The sequence below is a fragment of the Arachis ipaensis genome, chromosome B1, assembly GCF_059453495.1.
Source record: "Arachis ipaensis isolate K30076 ecotype BB chromosome B1, ASM5945349v1, whole genome shotgun sequence".
NCBI lineage: Eukaryota > Viridiplantae > Streptophyta > Magnoliopsida > Fabales > Fabaceae > Arachis > Arachis ipaensis.
Window position 1 is genome coordinate 99,325,240 of NC_142436.1, and position 7,917 is coordinate 99,333,156.

Consider the following 7,917-nt stretch of genomic DNA (forward strand, 5'->3'; position numbering starts at 1 on the left):
GCGGCCGCGTGGGGCACGCGATCGCATGAGGGAGACTGCGCGTCTAGCGCCAGTCCAGCACCACTCTAGCATAACTTTCAGCTGTGCACCCTTTCTACGTCAAAAATCGGGGCATGCGGCCGCGTGGGAGGCCATTATGCGCATATGACGCGGACGCGTCAGCGACGCAGTCGCGTGGGTAGATTTGTGCCACTGGCACGCCTCCAGCCATGCTCCAGTAAGACTCTCTGTTCGTTTTTAATTTTCTTTCCTCTCCTTGCCATGCGGACGCGTCGCTGATGCGGTCGCGTCGCGTGGCTCTCCCTTTTTTTTTTAAATATGTAATTGCAGATGCACGAAAATACTAATAAATAGAAGAGTTATTGAATAAGAAAAATTAAAATAAAGAAAAGAACGATCATACCATGGTGGGTTGTCTCCCACCTAGCACTTTGCTTTAACGTCCGTAAGTTGGACGCTCCACTAGCCCAGTCTGTGGCTATGTGGGGATCTTCCAAGAAGAAGATCTCGAGTTCCTTGTCTTTCTTCCGCTTTTCGCCATGGTACAGCTTTAAACGATGTCCATTAACTTTGATAAGCTCCGAGCTCGAAGGATGGATAAGGTGATAAACTCCGTACGGTTCGGCCTTCTCTACTCTGTATGGACCTTCCCATCTTGATCTCTGTAACATCCCGCATTTTTGAAAATCTAAATATAAATAAATTATGATTTTATCTTATTAAGTTTAAACTTTATAATTTTAGAAATTATTTTATTAGAACTAATTAAATAGATTCGGAGATAGTTTTATTTTGAATCAATTAATATTCTTAAGTAATTTTATTATAATGGAATATTTTGTATAATTTTAGTAATTGAAAAATAAGAAAGAATTGTATAATTTAATTTAAGTAACTTTTATTCTGAAAAGGTTACGATTTATTTTATTGATTTGATGTTATTTTATAAATTAATCAATTGAGAGTAATTAAATTAGTTTACTAATATTTGGAGTTAGTTCAATTAATATTCTTGTGTAAATTTTTATAGTTGGTTATTTTATATATTTTGAAAATTGTATAATTTAATTTAAATAATTTCTATTATGGATAAATTATGGTTTATTTTATTAGTTTGAGCTCCTAGAGATTAATTTATTAGGAATGATTAAATGAATTTTTGTAAATACTTTAAGTTTAAGTCAATTAATATTTATGTACAACTTTTATTTTAACTAGTTATTTTATATAAATTGAAATTAAAGTTATAATGGAAACATAATGAAAGGTCATATAATTTGATTTAGGTAATTGATATTTCGAGTTTAACCGTATTTTATGAAATGTGATTAGTATGCTTGTTTTATAATTTAAATTAGAAATAATTATTTGAGCTCGTTAATAGATTGATAGATAAAATCTTATGCGTTTTGAAAGTAATCTTTATAGTATTATATTTGAATCTTAAATTGTTATTCTATCTCAAGTATTTTATAAAAGTTATGTTACTTGTATATATATTTTTCCTAGTTTTATGTTTCTTATTTTATACGTACTGTTATTATCTAACACGTATACTCGCTGACCAATCACGCACCGACACACGTACTTCACACTCGTTTATGAGTTATTGGGCCACGCTTATTGTTTCCTCACCACTCATTCACGGTTAAACTCCTACCACATATACGCAATACATATCAAAGAAGGAAAAAAAAGGGGGAACAGAGAAGAAGCAAAGGGAAACGAGAAACTGAGGAAAGGGAGAAGAGGGATCAGGGAAGCACCACAAAGAACAAAGAGACGTGCGCGATCGAGGAAGAAGGTAGCGTTGCCACCGTGCCTCATCATCGTCGCTGAAGCTCTCCATGCCACTATCAACGCCATTTAGGGCAGAAGAGAAGAGGAAGAATGATAGAGAAAAGATATTGGAGCTGCTACAGGAACGGCGGTTCCTGCTTCTAACCTCTGCTCTTTTGATTTCTGGAGCTACCGTGGGTGGAGTTTGTCATCAAAGGAAGCAAGCTGCTGCCACCAACTCTTAATTAAGCCAGTATCCTCCTCTTTGTTCTGATTCCAATTTTTCTATTTTTGAAACCGTAACACTCTCACCCTTACTCTGATTATACTTTGTTTCTCTTCCATGTGCTTGTTTTAATCATGGTTGCCTATATCTTTGTTGCTCAGCCCCTTTTTGGCTCCTATTCCCTGCTACAATTAGGTCGAGTGTTGAAGCTGGTGCTGCCATGGGACGGTTGAAGCTGTTACTGATTCTGAATTTGCTATCTGGGTACTGGTCTTATCTTCTCCTTAGGGTTGATCTTTTTACACGTTTTATTTTGTCACTGCTGTGGTTGCCATGTTCTGGTTTTAATTCTATCTTAGTTCTTGCTTTGTCTTGAATCCCTAGAGCTGAAATTGCTTTTGATTCCTATCCAATTTGAATCCTCTATTTTACTGCAACCATGGTCAGTGCTGCGAAGGCTAATGTTGTTACTGTTCTGGTTGTGGTTGCGTGAGAGTTACCGCTGCTGCCCTGAAACTAAAAGAGAAGAGAGTTGTTACGTTAAAGTATGCGATTGCGACATCGAGGTAGGGGGTTTAAAACGATTTTAATTTAAGAATGCCTACAAGGTTTATTGAATAACTGCAAATAGATTTAATAGTTGTGAGTAATTGATTGATTATGTAATTATTGAATTGTCGCTGAAATTGTGATTGGAATGGTTGAGATTGTGATTTGGAAATGTTGATTTGTGATATTGATTGATTATGTGGATTGGGAATTGCTTGATGACTAATTGTTGAGAATTTCTGAATTTTAATGGGTTATGTTGGATTTGTTCCCATTGAGTTGTTATTTGGTATATTGTAATGTTAATGAACTTGGTTGGTGGTTGATTTGGAATTAGTTTTGAGGGGTTTTGAGGGTTGGATTTTGAATACTAAATAGATTGCTAAAAAACTGATTTTTGAAATTAAAAGGTGACTTTGGAAGTGGATCACGCATTTGCGTCGCCTAGCATCAGGGCAACTATGGCATATTATATATCAAATCAAAGCCCCAGACGTTAGCTTTCCAATGCAACTAGAACCGCGTCATTTGGTCCTCTGTAGCTAAAGTTATAGCCGTTTGAGTGCGAAGAGGTCAGGCTGGACAGCTTAGCAGTTTCTCCAACTTCTTGTATTCCTTCCACTTTTGCATGCTTCCTTTCCATCCTCTGAGACATTCCTGCCCTGTAATCTCTGAAAACACTTAACACACATATCAAGGCATCTAATGGTAATAAGAGAGGGTTAATAATAAGCAAATATAAGATCAAAGAAGCATGTTTTCAATCATAGCACAAAATCAGGAAGGAAAATGTAAAACATGCAAATAGTATGAATAAGTGGGTAAAGAGTTGATAAAATCCACTCAATTGAGCACAAGATAAACCATGAAATAGTGGTTTATCAATTGACAAGTTCACTGTGAAGTGCACGTGGATGCAGCAGACATTCAGTCACCTTCCAGAGGGGGCAGACGAGGAGACAGTCTGGAGGTACGCTAAGCGTACATTATGATGCTACTATCGATGCAACTTTTCGGCGACAAGTCTGGTACCCATATGCATATCAGGTGGCTTCCCTACGTGGTGAGGTTAAAGGTCATGGGCAGTTATAGCTGGGGATCTGTCGCTCTGTCTTGGTTATACAGGTGTCTATGCCGTGAAGCCAACAAGAACGTGGTTGAGTTGGCAGGACCTCTATAGCTCCTCTAGTCATGGATCTTCTAGAGGTTCCTGGGTTTTAGGGTTTGACTCCTTTTACTGGTCGTTGGCCTCGAAGTATGGATATTGATTACTAGTTATTTTCTATGTTGGCATGTCATATTTATATTTTTATCAGTTGTAAATAACTTTTATTAGGTGGCAGGTGGTCAGGTTATTAGGCGACATCAAGCAAGAAGGGACCTTGAGTCGGGCACTACAGACTGTGGATAGATCTACTTCGTCTTCGCGATGTGAGTATTAAATGGTTTAGTGTTTTGTTCTTGATATATTCTGTGATGTTACTGGGGATTTATCATTATGTTGGATGTCATTGCCTTTTCAGTTCATTTGGATGCCGTATAGCTCGCCGGACGTCTTGTAGGTTGTGCATCCTGAGATACTGGAGCCACGTCACATGGCATTTTGGAGGAGCGTGACGGCATTGATATACTTTGCTGTCATAGAGTGGCATCATGACGACATGGATAATGAAGAGCCTGGAAATACCCATAATCACAGGTTTGGTCCCTAAGGGACACTATGTAAGACCCAAGGGAGAATGTGCCTATGGGTGTCATCTCAGCCATAGTGAACTCTGATTGCTGCCAGTTGTACAAAGTCACCGTGAAACACCTTGAGCCCTTCAAATTTGTCTCAATTGCCTTCATCAGATGCTGACTAAACCAATGTCTTATTCCCAATTATGCCTTTGCCTCTCTTCCTTTGCGCATAAAAAGCTCTGCTAACGATCTATATGTGGACTTCACCAGGGAACACACCGGAAGGTTCCTTACATACTTCAGGATCGAGTTAACACACTCGGAGATGTTCGTCGTCATATGCCCGAACCTTCGCCCTTCATCACAATGCTGAGTTCATAGTCAATCTGATTGGTCCAGTTACACATGGCCGGGTCCTCAAAGCGGAGTATGTCAAACTGGTAGCCGAACTCTACCTCAATCTTTGCATAAGCAGCATTCACTAGAAATGCCCTATACGCATTACACGGAAGCCAACCCCTATCAGGAGCCTCTAGTGTAGCCTTAATCCCGTTATGCCTATCCAATTGAGGCGTGACATGCTACGAATGTGGGATAAGAAGAACAACCATGACTCTGCATTCTCACCCTCCACAAATGCAAATGCGATAGGAATGATGTTGGAGTTTTCGTTTTCAAAAATTGCAACTAGCAGTGTTCCACCGTACTTGCCATACAGGTGGGTCCCGTCGATATTAGCCAGAGGCTTGCAATATCGGAACGCCTCAATACATGATGGAAAGTCCAAAAAAGTCGGTGGAAGTATGCTTGCTCCTCACTCACTTGGCCACCCAGTCACACAGGACTCGTCATCAACACTGCAACACTACCCAAAATCGTGATCTACATACCTAGCACCCATCATGGCAACTCATTATATGACTCTTTCCAATCACCATAAATCTAAGCCACGGCTTTCTGCTTAGCCATTCAAACCCTCCTGTAAGTCAGTCTGAAACCAAAATGGGCCTCTGTCGCATTCTGGAGTACCTTGATTGACAGGGCAGCTGATGCCAGGGCATTTTGGCCAGTTTCACTGACCTTTTCGTTGGCATGGAACTACTCTCTGTATTTTACTTTCTCTGTACTTCTAGTTTTACTTTCATCATGTATTCTCCATCTTGGTTTTCATTTTCCAGAGCTATGAACAACTAAACCCCTTTCATTGGGTTAGGGAGCTCTATTGTTCTCATTCTTCTATCTTTTCTCTTGATTTTACTAGAAAGCTTTCGATCTTCATCCAATTGGGCAGTTATCTTGGAAAAGAAGCTATTCATACTTGGATCTCTTCTGAACCTTGAAAGAGGAATGAAGAGATCATGCTAGAAATGCTTTCTCATGCTGGACCAAATTGGGTTTGGATGGATATGTGACTATAATCCTACCAACACTTGATTTGGGAAATGCATGTGGTATAATCAGTGACTATACTTCATCTCTTCTCATGAGCAATTGACCAAGGAATTGGCTATTGATCAAGATTTGAGAGATTGAATTACCAAGAAATTGGAATTCGATCACTTAAGATTGCCAAGGAGATCAATGAATGCATTGATTGAGGAAGAGATGAAAATGAACTTGATCCGAAGAATGCAACATCTCCTGAACCCAATGAACTCCCCATTTCTGATCTTACCCATTCTCTTTAATTTCTGCCATTTACTTTTATGAGCAATTACCCCATTCCCATTTAAGATTCTGCAATTTACTTTCCGCCATTTACATTCAGCTCTTTATTTCTAGCATTTACTGTTTCTGCTATTTACTTTCCCGCCATTTAATTTTCTGCAAATCTCAAATCAAATTCTGGTTCGCTCAACTAGAACATAACTCTAATTAAAGTTGCTTCATCAATCAATCTTTGTGGGATTCGACCTCACTCTATTGTGAGTTTTTACTTGATGACAAATTCGGTACACTTGCCGAAGAAAATTTGTTGAGAGACAAGTTTTGTGCGTATCAAGTTTATGGCACCGTTGCCGGAGATTGATTTTGAATCAATAATGATTAAATTGGAGGATAACTAGATTGAGCATTTTTCTTTTGTTTGATTTAAATTTCTGTTGAGTTAATTCGCTTTCAGTTTTAGTTAATTTCTTCCCTTCCCCCTACTTTTTTGTTTTTTTTTAGTTATTTACAATTCAGTTCAATAACCCACTAACTGTTTGATATATTACATCACTCACACTAACAGTAATTCTAACAGAATACTTTCTGGATCTGTTTCCTTGCTTGTACCTTGTTGGTTGTATGACAGGAAGGAGAGGCGGGGCTTCAACTTCCTTTGATTCTGAACCTGAGAGGACCTTCCTTAGATTAAGGAGGGAAGCAAGAGGAAAAAGAGTAGTGGGTGCTGAGGAAGAGGAAGAGTACTTTGAACTAGACATGGAAGAGAATATGGAGAACATTCATGAAGAAGAGGCTCACAACCATGGCAGAGAAGGTCTAGCAACTCATGCTGGGCAAGAGAGAAGAGTTCTAGGCTCCTAAATCAACCCAAACCCAGGAAACTGTGGGAGTAGCATTCAAAAGCCAACCATACATGCCAACAACTTTGAACTAAAACCACAGCTCATCACCCTTGTTCATAACAACTATTCATTCGGAGGAGGCGTCCAAGAAGATCCCAATCAACATCTAACCACCTTCCTGAGGATATACGATACTGTGAAGTCTAATGGTGTTCATCCTGACACCTATAGACTACTTTTGTTCCCTTTCTCACTCAAGGATAAGGCATCTAAATGGCTGGAATCCTTCCCTAAGGAGAGTTTGACAACCTGGGAAGATGTGGTGAACAAATTTTTAGCCAGATTCTATCCCCCTCAAAGAATCAACAGGCTGAGAGCTGAGGTTCAAACTTTCAGGCAGCAGGATGGTGAGACTCTATATGAAGCATGGGAGAGGTTTAAGGACCTAACAAAGAGGTGTCCACCAGATATGTTCAATGAATGGTTACAGCTACACATTTTCTATGAAGGCTTTTCTTATGAATCAAAGAAAGCAGTAGACCACTCATCCGGGGGATCTCTGAACAAGAAGAAGGCCATTGAGGAGGCCATAGATGTCATTGAAACTGTAGCAGAGAATGACTACTTCTATGCCTCCGAAAGAGGGAACACTAGAGGAGTGATGGAGCTAAACAATGTAGATGCTCTGCTGGCCCAAAACAAGCTCATTACCAAGCAATTAGCTGACCTCACCAAGAAGATGGAGAGGAACCAAGTAGCAGCAATCACCACCTCATCAACAACCCAAGAGGGAGTGAATGCAGAGGCAGAGAGTGAGCAGGAGCAAGCCAACTACATTGGGAATTCACCTAGACAAAATCATGACCCATACTCCAAGACCTACAACCCTGGTTAGAGGAATCACCCAAACTTTGGGTGGGGGAATCAACAAGATCAAAGCCAAGATCAGAGACGTCACAACCCCAACAACAATGCAGCCCACCAATAATTCACACAGAGAACATATCAACACCACCATAACAGCACCTCTCCACATCCATATCAAAACTAAAATAACACTCCTCATCCTTCTACCTCTAATCCCAATCCACCATCATCTGATGACAGACTCTCAAGGATTGAGAACCTGCTTGAAGGCATATGCAAAGAGATTCAAGACAATAAGGTGTTCAA

The 7,917-nt window shown here is 39.7% G+C and overlaps 1 non-coding gene across 1 annotated transcript; it reads right to left on the reverse strand.

Annotated features, from left to right (window-relative positions):
* Positions 1–7,111: 7,111 nt before the first annotated feature.
* Positions 7,112–7,218, reverse strand: LOC148577628 (small nucleolar RNA R71). Its single transcript, XR_015902882.1, has one exon. It is a non-coding gene; the product is annotated as a small nucleolar RNA R71 (small nucleolar RNA).
* Positions 7,219–7,917: the final 699 nt, after the last annotated feature.